This window comes from Dipodomys merriami, unplaced genomic scaffold (genome assembly GCF_024711535.1).
Source record: "Dipodomys merriami isolate MVZ:Mamm:240054 unplaced genomic scaffold, mDipMer1.0.p SCAF_58, whole genome shotgun sequence".
Classification (NCBI taxonomy): Eukaryota; Metazoa; Chordata; class Mammalia; order Rodentia; family Heteromyidae; genus Dipodomys; species Dipodomys merriami.
In genome coordinates this window covers 3412558-3429032 of record NW_027206157.1, presented here as the reverse complement: position 1 = coordinate 3429032, position 16475 = coordinate 3412558, and positions in this window count along the sequence as shown.

The following is a 16475-nucleotide window of genomic DNA, read 5'->3' as shown; positions in this document are numbered from 1 at the left end:
ACTAACCTTAACCCTAACCCACACCCTCAGCCTAATCCTCACCCTAAACCTAAACCTTACCTAACCGAAAACCTCACTCTCACCCTAACCCTCACCCTCACACTAGCCCTCACCCTAACCCTAACCCTAAGCCTCACCCTCACCCTCAACCTAACACTAATCCTAACCCTAAACCTCATCCTAACTCTAAACCTAAACATAATGCTAACCCTAAAACTCACACTCACCCTAACCCTCAACCTAACCCTTACCGTCACCCTAACCCTAGCCCTAACCCTCACAATAAACCTAACCTCAAACTAACTCTTACGCTACCCCTCAGCCTAACCCTCACCCTCAACCTAACCCTAACCCTAATCCTCCCCCTATCCTACCCATAAACCAAACACTCACCCTCACCCTCACCCTCACCTTAAACCTAATGCTAACCCTAATCTTCAACCTCACCCTAAACCTCACCCTAACCCTTACCCTCACCCTAACCCTAACCCTCAACCTCAAACTAACCCTCAAACTAACAATTACCCATAACCTAACCCTGACCATAACCCTAACGCTAACCCTCACCCTAACCTTAACCCTAACCCTAAACCTCACCTCCACCCTAACCCTCACCCTGACCTTTACCCTCAACCTAAACCTAACCCTAACCCTTACCCTAACCTTCAAACTAACCCAAAACCTAAACCTCATTCTCAACCTAATCCTAACCCTAACCCTCACCCTCACCCTGCCCTAACCCTAACCCTGACCCTAACCCTAACCCACACCCTCAACCTCTCCATCAACCTCAGCCTAATCCTAATCCTAACCCTAATGCTAAACCTCACCCTCACACTCACCCTAACTCTAATGCTAAACCTAACCTTAAAACTCACCCAAACCCTCACCCTATCCCTAACCTATTCCTAACCCTCACCCTAACCCTAACCCTCACCCTAAACCTCACCCTCACCCTAACCGTTAACCAAACCCTAACCCTCACCCTAAACCTCACCCTAACTCTAACACTAACCCTAACCCTCATCCTCACACTAAACCACACCCTAACCCTTACTCTCACTATAACACTAACCCTAACCGTAATCCTCACCTTAACCCTAACCCTCAACCATACTCTAACTCTCAACCTCACTCTCACCCTCACACTCAAACATTCTCCCGATCCCTAATCCTAACCCTAACCCTAACCCTAATCCTAAACCTAACCCTGACCCTCAAACTCACTCTAAACCTAACCCTAACACTAATCCTCACCTTCACCCACACCAAAACTGTCACAATCACCCTAAAATTCACGCTAACCCTAATCCTACCCCTCTCCCTAACCGTAACCCTAACCCTCAACCTAACCCTAACCCTACACCTAACCCTCACCCTCACAATGAACCTAAACCTAACGATAACCCTCACCCTAACCCTAATCCACACCCACACCCTATCCCTCAGCCTCACCCTCACCCTCAAAATCACCCGAACCCTCATCCTCTCCCTAACCCTCAACCTCACCCTAAACATCACCCAAACCCTAACCCTCACCCTAATCCTAACCCTAACCCTAACCCTCACCCTAACCCTCACCCTAACCCTTACCCTCACCCTATCCCTAATAATAACCCTAAACATAATAATCACACTAACCATAACCCTCACTCTAACCCTAATCCAAACCCTAACCCTACCCTTCACCGTCACCCTGACCCTCACCCTCAGCCTAACCCTAACCCTAACACTATTCCTAATACTAAATCTCACCCTCAACCTCACCCTAAACCTAACCCTAAACCTCAGCCTCACCCTGACCCTCAACCTAACAATCACCCTCACCCTCACCCTAATGATCAACATCACCCTAAACATCACCCTAACCCTAAGCCTCACCCTAACCCTGACCCTAACCCTCACCGTAAAGATAACCCTCACCCTAACCCTCACCCTAACCATAATGCTAACCCAAAGCCTCACCCTCACCCTAACCCTCACCCTAAACCTTATCCTCACACTAACCCTAAGCCTCAACCTAAACCTATCCCGGCACCTCACCCTAACTCTCCCCCTAACCCTATACCTAACCCTCACCCTAACCCTTACCCTAAAACTAACCCTCACCCTAAACTTAACCCTCACCCTAACACTATCCCTCACACTAAAATTAACCCTAACACTCAACCTCACCCACAATCGCACACTCACCCTAATACTAACCCTAGGCCTAACCATAATCCTCACTCTAATCCATCCTAACCCTCACCCTCACCCTAAGCCTAACATTAACCCTCACCCTCACCCTAAACCTAACACTCACATTCAACCTAACACTCACCCTAACCCTTACACTCAACCTAACTCTATCCCTAACTCTAAACCTAAACCTAACTCTCACCTGAAAACTCAAATTCACCCTAACCCTCACCCTCACACCAAAAATCACCCTAAACCTAACCGTCACCCTCACCTTAACCCTAACCATAACCCTCACCCTAAACCTAACCCTCACAGTAACCCTCACCCTTACCTTAACCCTAATCCTAACCCTAAACCTCATCCTAACACTAACCGTAACCTAATGCTAACCCTAAACCTTACCCTCACACTCACCCTCAACCTAACACTTACCCTCACCCTAACCCTAACCCTCACCCTCAACCTAACCCTCACCCTAACCCTAATGCTAACACTCACCCTAACTTTAACCCTAATCCTAAACCTGACACTCATCCTAACTCTCACCCTGAACGTTACCCTCACCGTAACCCTTATCCTAACCCTAAAACTAACCCTCACACTAACCCTAACCCTAACCCTAACACTAAACCCAACCCTCATCATAACCCTAATCCTAATCCTAACCCACACCATCACCATGCCCTATCCCTAACCCTAACCCTAACAGTAAACAACACTCTCACCCTCCCCATCACCCTCAGCCTTACCCTAATCCTAACCCTAATCCTAACTCTGACCCTCACCCTCACCCTAACTCTAATGCTAAACCTAACCCTAACACTCACTCACACCCTCACCCTAACCTTAAACCTATACCTATCCCTCACCCTAACCCTAAACCTCACCCTATCCCTCACCCTCACCCTAACCCTAAACTAAACCCTAACACTCACCCAAACCCTCACCCTAACCCTAATACTAACCCTAACCCTCATCCTCACCCCAAAGCTCACCCTAACCCTTACTCTCACCATAACCCTAAGCCTAACCCTAACCCTCACCCACACCCAAACTCTCAACCTCACCCTCACCCTCACACTCACCCTAACATGCTCCCTAACCCTAACCATAATCCTAAACCTAACCCTCACCCTCAATCTCACCATAACCCTAACCCTAACCCTAACCCTTACCCTCACCCTCACCCTAACCCTCACACTCACCCTAAAACTCACCGTAAACTTAAACCTACCCCTCTCCCAAACCCTAACCCTAACCCTCAATCTAACCATAACCCGACCCCTAACCCTCTCCCTCACACTAAACCTAAACCTAATGCTAACCCTCACCCTAACCCTAACCCTCACCCACAGCATAACCCTCAACCTCAAGTGAACCGTCACCCGAACCCGAACCCTCATCCTCAACCTAACCCTCAATGTTAACCTAAACATCACCGAAACCCTAACCCTCACCCTAACACTCACCCTAACGCTTACCCTCACACTATCCCTAATCATAACCCTAACAAAAACCCTCACACTACCCCTAACCCTACCCCTCACTCTAACTCTAATCCTAACCCTAACCCTAACCTTCACCCTCACCCTCACCCTCACCCTCAGCCTAACCCTAACCCTAACACTTTAACTAATTCTAACTCTCACCCTCACCCTCACCCTAAACCTAATCCTAACCCACACCCTCACCCCTAACCTCACCCTAACCCTCACCCTCACCCTCACACTAACCATCAACCTCACCCTAAACATCACCCTAACCATAACCCTCACCCTAAGCTTAACCCTAACCCTCACCAGAACGCTAACCCTCACCCTATACCTTATACTCACACTAACCCTATACCTAAGCCTAACCCTCACACTAACAATGACACTAAACCCAACCCTATACCGACATCTCACCTTAATTCTCACCATAACCCTAACCCTAACCCTAAACCTCACCCTAATCCTAACTCTAAACTTAACCCATACCCTCAACCTAAACCGCACCGTCACCCTAACCCGCACCATAAACCTAACCCTCAACCAAACCCAAACCCACACCCTCAACCGAAACTAACCCTCATATGAACACTCACCCTCAAACTAACCCTCAACCTCACAATAAATATCACCCTAACCATAACTCTCACCCTAACACTAACCCTAACCCTTACCCTAAACCTAACCATCAAACTAATACTAACCCTCACCCTGACCCTCACCGTAACCCTCACTCTAATCCTAACCTCACCCTAACCCTTACACTAACCCTAATCCTAACCCTCACCCTCACCCTCACCCTAAACATATCCCTCATCCTAACCCTAAGGGTCAACCTAATGCTAAACCTAAACCTCACCCTCACCCTAACCCTCACCCTAAACCTTACCCTCAACCTGACCCTAACCCTCACACTAAACCTAAAACTCACCCTAAACCTAACCCTAACCCTCACACTAAACCTAACCTTCACCCTAACCCTAATATTACCCCTCAGCCTAACCCTAACCCTAAACCTAACGCTAACCCTAATCCTCACCCTATCCCTAACCATAGCCCTAACCCTCACCCAACCCCTCACCCTCAACCTAACCCTCATGCTAACCCTAACCCTCACCCTCACAATAACCCTCACCATAACCCTTATCCTCACCCTAACCCTAAACCTCACCTTCACCCTAACACTCACCCTAACCTTTACCTACAACCTAAGCCTCACCCTAAGCCTAACCCTAAACCTCACCCTAACCCTAAACATAAACCTAACCCTAACCCTCACCCTAACCCTCATCCTAACCCTAACCCTAACCCTAACCCTGACCCTCAACTTCACCCTCACCATAAACTTAACCATAACTCTCACACTCACCCTGACCCTAATCCTAAACCTAACCCACACTCTCACTGTGATCCTCACCCTAACCCTCACCGTCAACCTCACCTTCACCATAACCCTCAAACTAACCCTAACCCTCACCCTCACCCTAACCCTAACCCTCACCCACACCCTCACCCTAACCCTAAACCTAACCCTAATCCCCACGCTAACCCTCACTTTCACCCTGAACCAAACCCTCACCATCACTAAAACCCTCACCCTCAACCTCACCCTCACCCTCACCCTCACCCTCAACCTAACCCTCACCCTCACCGTAAATATTACCCTAACCCTAACTCTCACCCTCACCCTAACCCTCACCCTAACCCTAACCCTCACCCTAACCCTCACGGTAAACCTAACGATAAACCTTACCCTCACGTTCACCATAAAACTCACCCTAAGCTTTTATCCTCATACTAACCATAACTCTAACCATAACGCTAACTGTCACACTATCTCTAACCCTCTCCCTAAGCCTAATCCTACCCCTCAAACTCACTGTCACCCTAAACCTAACACTAACCATGACCCTCACCCTAAACCTAAACCTAACCCTCACCCTAAACCTAACCCTATCCCTTACCCTAACCCTAATGCAAACCCTAACCCTCACCCTCACCCTAAACCTCACCCTAACCCTTATCCTCACACTAACCCTCACCCTAAGCGTCACCCTCACTCTCAGTCTAACTGTAACACTAAACTTAACCTCACTCTAACCTTAACACTTACCCTAACCCTAACCTGCACACTAACCCTTATCTTCACACTAACCCTAAACCTAACGCTCAACCTCAACCTCACACTAACCCTAACCTTAAACCTTACCCTCACCCTAACCCTAATCTTAAACCTAACCCTCACCCTAACACTCACACTAACTCTCATCCTAACCGTAACCCTAATGCTAACCCTCACCTTCACTCACCCTCACCCTCAACCTTTACCTAACCCTGAACCAAACCCTCACCCTGACCCTAAACTTTACCCTAACCCTCACCCTACCCCTCACCCTAAACCGCACCCTCTCTCTAACCCTAACCCTAACCCTAAACCTAACCATAACCCTAATCCTCACCCTAACACTAACCCTATCCCTCACCCTATACCAAACGCTAACCCTCACCCTAAAACTAACCCTAATCATAACCCTCACCCTAAAACTAACCCTAACCCTAACACTAACCCTAACCCTCACCCTAACCCTCACCTTAAACCTAACGATAAAAATTACCTTAACGTTCACCATAAAACTCACCCTAAACTTTTATCCTCATACTAACCCTAACTCTAACCCTAAGGCTAACCGTCGCACAAACCCTAAACCTCTCCCTAACACTAATCCTACCCCTCAACCTCACTGTCACCCTAAACCTAACCCTAACCCTAACACTCAACCTCACCCTCAGCCTAACCCTAACCCTAACACTAATCCTAACCCTATTCCTCACCCTCACCCTCACCCTAATTCTAAGTCTAAAACTAACCCTAACCCTCACCCTCACCCTAACCCTAACTCTAACTCACACTCTCACCCTAACCCTCACCCTAAACCTATCCCTAACTCTAACCTTAACCCTAACCCTTACACTAACCCTAACAATACCCCGAACCCGAACCCTAACCCTCAACCTAACAGTAACCCTACCCTAACCCTAACTCTCACAATAAACCTAACCCTCACCCTAACCATAAGTCAACACCTCAGCCTAACCCTAACCCTAACCCTAAACCTCACCCTATCCCTAACCGTAACCCTAACCCTAAACCTCAACGTCACCCTAGCCCTCACGCTAATCCTAAACCTAAACCTAACCCTCCTCTATCCCTAACCCTCACCCTAACCCTAACCCTCACCCTGACCCTAACCCTAACCTTCAACCTCAACTTAACGCTCACCCTCACCTTAACCCTAACTTCACCATACTCCTCACCGTAACCCCCAACTTCACCCAAAACCTCATGTTAACACTTACCCTAACCCTGACCATCTGCCTAACCCTAACCATAACCATAACTCTCACCCTAACCCTCACCCTAACCCTAAATCTAACCCTCACCCGAACCCTCACCTGAACCCTACCTGAAACCTCACCTTCACACTCAACCTCAGCCTAACCCTAAAACTAACGCTAATCCTTATCCTAACCCTCACCCTCACTTCATCCTAACTCTAACCATAACCCAACAATAATCGTCACCCTCACTCTAACCCTCAACCAACCATAACGCTCATCCTCAACCTCACCCTAAACCTAATCCTAACCCTAAAGCTAACGCTCACCCTAAACCTAACCCTCACCCTAACAATAACCCTAAACATCACACGCAACCTAACCCTCACCCTAACCCTAACCCTCAACCTCAACTTAACACTCACCCTCACCTTAACCCTAACCCTAATCATACTCCTCACCCTCAGCCTAACCATAACCCTCAACTTCACCCAAAACCTCATGTTAACCCTTACCCTCACCCTGACCCTCACCCTAACCCTAAACATAAACATAACCCTCACCATAACCCTCACCCTAACCCTAAATCTAACCCTCAACCGAATTCTCACCCGAACCCTAACACTAAATCTCACCTTCACCCACACTCTCAGCCTAACCCTAACCCTAACCCTAATTCTAACCCTAACCCTGATCCTCATCCTCACCCTAATTCTATCCCTAACCCTAACCCTCACCTCACCCTAACCCTAACCCTAACACTAAACCAAATCCTCACCCTCACCCTCAACCTCACCCACAGTCTAACCCTAACCATAACCCTAATCCTAACCCTAACTCTCACCCTCACCCTCACCTTAACCATAACCCTTTCCCAACCCTAACCCTCACCTTAACTCTAACCCTCACCCAAACCTAACCCTCACCCTCACATCCACCCTAACCCTAACTCTAACCCTTACCCTCACCCCAACCATAACCCTAACACTCACCCTACCCCAAAACCTGATGCTCACCCTCACCCTTACCCTAAGTCTAACCCTACCCTAATCTTAACCCTAACCCTCACCCTCACCTCACCCTAACTCTAACCATAGCTCAACCCTAATCCTCACCCTCACTCTAACCCTCAACAAATCTAACTCTCACCCTCACCTTCACCCTAACCCTAACCCTAACCATAACGCTAACGCTCACCCTATCCCTCACCCTAACGCTAAGCCAACCCCTCAGCCTAACCCTCACCCACACCCTAAACCTAGCACTCACCCTAACACTCACCCTAACCCTAACGTTAACCCTAAACCTCTCCCTCACCATAAACCTCACCCTCACCCTCAACCTCAGCCTAACCCTAAACCAAACACTAATCCTAACCCTAACCCTGACACTCACCCTCACCCTAATTCTAATCCTAACCCTAACCCTTACCCTCACCCTAAGCCTAACCCTAAACCTAACCCATACCCTGACCCTCACCCTCACCCTCACCCTCAGTTTAACCCTAACCCTAACCCTAATCCTAACCCTAACCCTCACCCTCATCTTCACAAAAACTCTAACCCTTACCCAACGCTAACCTTCACCCTAACTCTAACCCTCCCCCAAACCTAACCCTCACCCTCATATTCACCCTAACCCTAACTCTAACCCTAACCCTCAACCTAACCCTATACCTAAACCTCACCCTAACCCAAACCCTCACACTCACCCTCACCCTCAACCCAAGTCTAACCCTAATCCTAACCATAATCTTAACCTAACCCTCACGGTCACCTCAACCTAATTCTAACCATAACCAAACCCTAATCTTCAACCTCACTCTAACCCTCAACCAACCCTAACCCTCACCCTAACCCTAACGCTAACGCTGACCCTAACCCTTACCCTTATCCTAACCCTAATCCTAAACGTAACCCTCACCCAAACCCTAGGGCTAAACCTAACCCTCACCTTAACCCTCCTTCTCCCCCTCCCCCTCACCCTCAGACTAAATCTATCCCTAATCCTAATACTAACCCTAACCCTCACTCTCACCCTCACCCTAAACCTAACCCTAACCCTAAACCTACTCCTCAACCTCACAATCACACTAAACCTAACAATAACCCTAACCCTAACCCTAACCCTCACCCTCACACTAACCCTAACCCTCCCACTCCCCCTAACACTAACCCTAAACCTAACCCTCACCCAAACCTCACCGTAAACCTAAACCTAAACCTCCCCCTCCCCCTAACCCTCACCCTAACCCTTACCCTCACCCTAACCGTAACCCTAATGCTAAACCTAACAGTAACACTCAGACTAAACTTAACCCTCACCCTAACCCTAACCCTCACCTGAACTCTCACCCTCTCCCTCACCATAATCCTAACAATAATTTTAACCCTAACTCTCTCCATAACCCTAACCCTAAACCTACCCCTAACCCTAACCCTCCCCTCCCGTTCCCACTCACCCTCAGCCTAAACCTAACACTAATACTAATCCTAACCCTAACCCTCACTCCCACCTCACTCTAAAACTAATCCTATAACTAAACCTCACCCTCACCGTCACCCTCACGCTCACCCTAAACCTAACAATAACTCCAACTCTATCCCTTACCCTCACTCTAACATTAGCCCTCACCCTAACCCTCACATTAAACCTTACCCTCACCCTAAACATAAACCTACCCCTCAGCGTAACCCTCACACTAAACCAAACCCTAATGCTAATCCTCACCCTATGCCTAACCCGAACCCGAACCCTCACCCTGACCCTCACTGTCACCATAAACCTAACCCTCACCCTCATCCTCACCTTAATCCTAACCCTAAACCTAATCCTAAATCTAACCCTATCCCTCACCCTCATCCTCACCCTAAAAATAACCATAACCCTAAACCTCACCCTAACACTAACCCTAACAATAAACTTCACCCTAACTCTAAACCTAACTCTCACCGTCACACTAACCTTAAACCTAACCTTAACCCTAACACGAACCCTCACCCTAACCCTCACCCTAACACTCACGCTAACCGTAACATTCACTCTCAACCTAACCCTCAACCTCACCCTAACCCTTATCCTCAATCTAACCCTAACTGTCACCCTAACCCTCACACTAAATCTAACCATCACCCTACCCCTAAGGCTAACCCTAAACCTCATCCTCACTCTAGCCCTCACCCTAACCATAATCCTAACTCTAACCCTAAGCCTAACCCTAATCCTCACCCTGACTCTAACCCTCACCCTAACCATAATCCTAATCCTAAACATCACCCTAAAACTTGCCCTAACCCTAACCCTAACATTAACCCTAACCCTCACCCTAACCTTAACCTAATATTAACCCTAACCCTCACCCTAACACTAACACTATAACTAAACCTCCCACTCATCCTAAACCTCAACCTAACCCTTATCCTCACCCTCACCCTAACCCTCACATTAACCCTAAAACTCACCCTAACACTACGCCTAAACACTCACCCTCACCCTAACCCTCAACGTTACCCTAAACCTCACCCTAACCCTAACCCTCACCCACAACCTACACCTCACCCTAAACTTAAGACTCAACCTCAATCTAACCCTAAACCTAAGACTAACCCTAACCCTATCACTAATCCTAAACTTAACCCTCACACTCACGATCAACCTAACACTAACACTAACCCTCACCCTAACCGTAACTCTCATCCTAACCCTAACCCCAACCCTAACCCTCACCCTAAACCTAACACTCACCCTAACCCTCACCCTAAACCTTACGCTAACCCTCACACTAACCCTCACCCTCACCCTCACCCTCACCCTAAGCCTAACCCTAAACCTAACTCTAATCCTAAATCTAACTCTCACCCTCACACTCACCCTAAGGCTAATCCTAACCATAACCCTAACCCTAACTCTCACCCTCACCCTATCCCTCTACCTAAATCTAAGCCTAACCCTAACCCGCACCCTAACCCTCAACATAACAAACCTCACCTTAACCCTTACCCTCACCCTCATCCTAACCCTCATCCTAACCCTTACCCTCATCCTTACCCTAACCTAACCCTCACACTAACTCTAAAACTCATCCTAACCCTAACCCTACACCTCACCCTAAACCTAACCCTAACACTCACACTAAACCTAAACTTCACACTAACCCTAACAGTAACACTAACCCTAATCCTAACCCTCACCTTCATCTTCACCCTCAGCCTAACCCTAAACCTAATTCTAATCCTAACTCTATCCCTCACTCTCACCCTCACTCTAACCCTAAACCTAACCCTAAACATAACTAACTATCCCTAACTCTAACACTAATCCTAAACTTAACCCTCATACTCACCGTCACCCTAACACTAACCCTAACCCTAACCCTAACCCTCACCCTACACCTAACCCTTATCCTCACCCTATCCCTAATCCTAACCCTCACCCTCACCCTAACCCTAACCGTTACCCCCACCCTAAACCTCACTCTAACACTTAAGCTATCCCTAACCCTCATTCTCAAGCTAACCCTCACCCTAACCCTTACCCTCACCCTAACCCTCACACTAAACCTAACCCTCAGCCTAAACTTAAACCTATCCCTCACCCTAACACTAACCCTCAATCTAACTCTAACCATCACCCTAACCCTAAGACTAAACCTAATCCTCACCCTCACCCTAAACCTAATCCGAACCCTAACCCTCACCCTAACCGTAACCCTCACACTAACCCTAACCCATACCCTAAGCCTAAGCCTAACATAAAACCTAACCCTCACCCTAACCCTAACCCTAACCTTGAACTGAACCCTCATCCTAACACTAACACTAACCCTATAGCTCCCTATCACCCTAAACTTCAATCTAAACCTTACCCTTACCGTCACCCTAACCCTCACACTGACCCTAGCCCTCACCCTAACTCTAACCCTAACCCTCAAACTCATCCTCAGCCTAACCCTAATCCTAACCCTAATCCTTACCCTAACTATCACCCTCAACCTCACCATCAAGTTCACCCTCAGCCTAACCCTAATCCTAACCCAAATCCTTACCCTAACCCTCACACTCACCCTCACCCTAAACCTAACCCTCAAAATCACCCTCACCCTCACCCTAACCCTCATCCTCACCCTCACACTCATCATAACACTAAACCTGACCCTCACCTTAAACCTAACCCTAAATCTCTCCCTCACCCTAACCTAAACCTAACCCTCACCCAACCCTCACTGTAAACCTAAACCTAAACAATACTCTCACCCTAACCCTCACCCTAACACTTACACTCACCTTAACCGTAACCCTAACACTAACCCTAACTGTAACTCTCCGACTAAACCTAACCCTCACCCCAACCCTAACCCTAACCCTGAGCCTAACCCTCACCCTAACCCTAAACCTAAACCTAATTCTCACCCTATCCCTAACCATAACCCTAACCCTCACACTCACCCTAGCCCTCACCCTAACTCTATCCCTAACCCTAACCCTCACCTGAACACTCACCCGAACCCTCACCATAATTCTAAAAATAACTTTAACCCTAACTCTCACCGTAATGCTAACCCTAAAACTACCCCTAACCCTAACCCTCTCCCTCCCTTTCCCACTCACCCTCAGCCTAGTCCGAACACTAATCCTAATCCTAAACCTAACCCTCACTCCAACCCTAAATCTAAACCTAATCCTAAAGTAAACCTCACCCACACCCTCACCCTCACACTAACCCTAACAATAACCCAACTCTAACCCTAACCCTAACCCTAACCCTCACCTAACACTAACCCTAACCCTAACCCTCACATTAAACCTTACCCTCACCCTAAACGTAACCCTACAGCTCAAACTAACCCTCACACTAAACCTAACCCTAACGCTACTCCTCACCCTATCCCTACCCAATCCCTAATCCTAAATCTCACCCTGAACCTCACTGTAACCCTAACCTAACGCTCACCCTCAAACTCACCCTCATCTTAAGCCTAACCATAATCCTAATTCTAGCCCTATACTTCACCCTCACCCTCACCCTCATGCTAAACCTAAACCTAACCCTAAACTTCACCCTAACCCTAACCTTCACCCTAACCCTAACCCTAACCCTCACCCTCAACCTAACACTAACACTAACCCTCACTCTAACCTGCACCCTAACACTCACGATAACCCTAACCCTCAAATTCACCCTAATACTCACTCTCAGCCTAAACCTTACCCTCACCCTCACCCTAACCCTAACACTAACCCTCACACTAAACTTAATCCTCACCCTAACCCTAAAACTACCCCTCAAGCTAACTCTATCCCTAAACCTAACCATAACCCTCACCCTAACCCTAACCCTCACCCTCAATCTAGCCCTAACTCTAACCATAATCCTAACCCTAAACCTCACCCTAACCCAAAACCTCATTCTAACCCTAACCGTCACCCTAAACCTAACCCTCACCCTAACCCTAATCCTCACCCTAACAGTTACCCTAACCCTAAGCCTTACATTAACCCTAACTCTCATCCTAACCCTAACCTAACCTTAACCCTAAAACTCAACCTAACCCTCACCCTAAACCTCCCACTCACCCTAACCCTCAAACTAACCCTTATTCTCACCCTCACCCTAACCCTCATATTAACCCTAACCCTCACCCTAACCCTAAGGCTAACCCTCATCATCTCCCTCATTCTCACCCTATGCTTAACCATAAACCTAACCCTCACCCTAAACCTAACCCTAACCTTCACCCTCACCCTAACCATAAGCCTAACCATAACCCTCACCCTCACCCTAATCCTTACCCTAATCCATAAGCTCACACTAACCCTAACCCTAACCCTAACCCTGAGAAAAAATTAACCCTTACCCTAACCCTAACCATTCCCCTCAGCCTAACCCTCAGCCAAACCCTAACCCTAAAACTAATTCTCACCCTCTCCCTAACCCTAACAGTAACCCTCACTCTAAACTGCACCCGAACCCTCACCCGAACCCTAACCCTCACCCTCATCCTAAACATCACCGTAACCCTATTCCTGACCCTAAACCTAACACTATCCCTCACACTAACCTAACTCTCACCCTCACCCTCACCCTAACCCTAACCCTAACACTAAACTTCTCCTTCACCCTCACCCTCAACCTCATCTTAATGCTAACCGTAATCCTAATCCTAACCCTAACCCTGACTCTCACCCTCACCCTAAACCAAACCCTAAACCTAAACCTCCCCCTCCCCCTCACCCGCACCTTTACTGTAACCCTAAAAAGAAACCTAACCCTAACCCTAACCCTAAACCTCACCCTAACCCTTACCCTAACCCTAACCGAAACCCTAAACCTCCCCCTACCCCTCACCCCCATCCTCAGCCTAACCCTAAACCTAATCCTAATCCTAAACCTAACCCTCAATCTCACCCTCACCCTAAACCTAACCCTATCTCTAAACCTCACCCACACCCTCAAATTCACCCTCACCCTCACCCTAACCTTAACAATAACCTGAACCCTAACCCAAACCCTCACCCCCAAACTTTCCCTAACCCTCAGCCTAACCCTCACCCTCACCCTAACCCTAATCTTCACCTTAACAGTAACCCTAACCATAACCCTAAGCCTCACAATAAATCTAACCCTCACCCTAACCCTTAACCTACCCCTCAGCCTAAACCTCACCCTAACCCTCACACTAATCCTAAACGTAACCCTAACACACGCCCTAAACCTCACCCTTACCCTCACCCTAACCCTAACCCTAAACCTAAACCTCACCCTCACCCTCACCTTCACCCTCACCCTACCCTAACAATAACCCTGAACCTAACCCTAACCCTAACCCTACCCCAAACCTTACCCTAACCCTCAGCCTAACCCTCACCCTCAACCTAACCCTCACCCTAATCTTCACCCTAACACTAACCCTAACCCTAACCCTTACACGAAATCCAACCCTCCCCCTAGCCCTTACCCTAGCCCTCAGCCTAATCCTCAACCTAACCCTGACTCTAACCTGCACCCCAAACCTAACCATAACCCTAACCCGATCCCTAACCAGGACCCAAAACCTTACCCTCCCCCTAACCCTCAAACTAATCCTAAAACTAACCCTAACCATAAACCTCACCCTAAACCTCACCCTAACCCTAACCCTAACCTAACCCTCAGCCTAACCCTAATCCTAAACCTAAGCCTCACCCTCACCCTAACCCTCACCCTAACCCTAACCCTCACCCACAACCTAACCCTCACCCTCACCCTCATCCTCAACCTCACCCTAGGCCTAACCCCAATTTTAACACTAATCCTAAACTTAACACTCACCCTAACACTCACCCTAAACCTAAACCTAACACTAACACACACCCTAATCCTTACCCTCATCCTTACACTAACCCTAACCCTAAACCTACCACTCGCACTAATCCTAAACCTCACACTAACACTAAACCTACCCCTCACCCTAACCCTAAACCTAAGCCTAAACCTAAACCTTACCCTCACCATAAGCCTAACCCTAACCCTCAACCTCACCCTACTCCTCACCTTAAACTAATCCAAACCATAAGCCTCACCCTAACCCCAACCTTCACCCTAACCCTAACCCTCACCCTAACCCTTACCCTTAACCCTAAACCTAGCATTAAACCTAACTTTCACCCTAACCCTAACACTAACCCTCAACCTCAATCTGACGCTCACCCTCAGCCTAACCCTAACCCTAAACCTAAACCTAACCATAACCCTCACCCTTACCCTCACCCTAACCCTAACCCTAAACCTCACCCTCACCCTCATGCTCACCCTCACCCTAACCCTCAGTCACAGCATAACCCTCAAACCTAAAGATAACCCTGATCCTAACCCTCACCCTAACCCTCAACCTCACCCTAAACCTAACCCTCACATTAAACATAACCCTAACCTTATCCCTCACCCTAACCCTAATGCTAAAACTAACCCTCATCCTCACCCTAAAGCTCACCCTAAACCTTACCCTAACCCTAACCCTAACCCTAGCCTAACCCTAACCCTCAGATTGAACGTAACCCTCACCCTAACCCTAACCCTACCCCTCAGCCTAAGCCTCACCCTAACCCTAACCCTAACCCTAATTCTCACCCTATCCCTAACCTAACCCTAACCCTCAATCTCACCCTAGCTCTCACCCTAATTCTAACACTATCCCTATCCCTCACCCGAACCATCATCCTCACCCTAACCCTCACCCTCATCCTAAACATCACCCTAAACCTAACCCTAACCCTCTCCCTAACCCTAAACCCAACCATCACCCTGACCCTAACACTCACCCTAATCCTCACCCTCACCCTCATACTCAACCTAACCCTAAAACTAACCCTTACCTAAACGAAACCCTCACCGCACCATCAACCTCACCATAACCCTCACCCTCAACCTAGCCCTCACCCTAACCTTCACACTAATACCAAACCCTCAACCTCACCCTCACCCTCAGTC